Source organism: Geospiza fortis, unplaced genomic scaffold (genome assembly GCF_000277835.1).
Source record: "Geospiza fortis unplaced genomic scaffold, GeoFor_1.0 scaffold130, whole genome shotgun sequence".
NCBI classification, from domain to species: Eukaryota; Metazoa; Chordata; class Aves; order Passeriformes; family Thraupidae; genus Geospiza; species Geospiza fortis.
Genome location: NW_005054300.1, coordinates 10,096,730 through 10,097,363, shown reverse-complemented (window position 1 = coordinate 10,097,363; position 634 = coordinate 10,096,730). Strand labels below are relative to the sequence as shown.

The following is a 634-nucleotide window of genomic DNA, read 5'->3' as shown; positions in this document are numbered from 1 at the left end:
GACCTTCCTGAAGAAAAGGAAAAACAAAAACAAACAAACAAAAAACCCCAAACAAACAAAAAACCCCCATAATGATATACCAAGCAAAATATTTAAAGTCTAAGGAGGGAGAGTACTCATGTCAGGTGCCAGAAACCAAAGGCAATGGTATGAAAAAGTAATGCGAATTCCCCTAAAGATGTAGAGGAAGAACTGCGCTAAACCAGACACAGAACAAGACGATGTTACACCACTCCAGAAGCCCAATGATGAGGTAAAGCACTGCCATGCCAGGCGTGCAGCGGGAAGCGGGAGCTGCCAAGGCCTGAACGGTGTCAGCGAGCAGCACCCATGCCAGGCTGCGAGGGAGCGTGCCAGCCACTGGCACGGAGCGCAGGGCAAAGGCCTGAAAACATGCAAATATTTTATGAAAGCCCCAGCAGGAAGAGAGCTCTGGCTACCGGGCGTAATCCAGGAAAGGAATTGCTCCAGGGAAAGGGCGCGGAGGAGGCAGAGCGATGCTGCTTCCCAGCAGGGATGCGCGGGCCCGGGGCGCCAAAGCCCTGCAGGGATGCAGTGGGAGCCAGGCGGGCCGGGGGCGGTGGGGACCGGGGGCAGCGGGAACCGGGCGGGCTGGAGGCGGCGGGGCCGGGCC

At 56.8% G+C, this 634-nt stretch overlaps 1 protein-coding gene across 3 annotated transcripts in view; it reads left to right on the top strand.

Annotated features, from left to right (window-relative positions):
• The first annotated feature begins 410 nt into the window (after positions 1 to 410).
• The window catches only part of MAPK8 (mitogen-activated protein kinase 8), a 38,601-nt gene continuing 38,377 nt past the window's right edge, over positions 411 to 634 (top strand). For all 3 annotated transcript variants that reach the window (XM_005416484.2, XM_005416481.2, XM_005416480.2), the window contains exon 1: positions 411 to 454. The gene's annotated coding sequence lies outside the window, so the exon portion shown is untranslated. The remainder of the gene's footprint in view (positions 455 to 634) is intronic.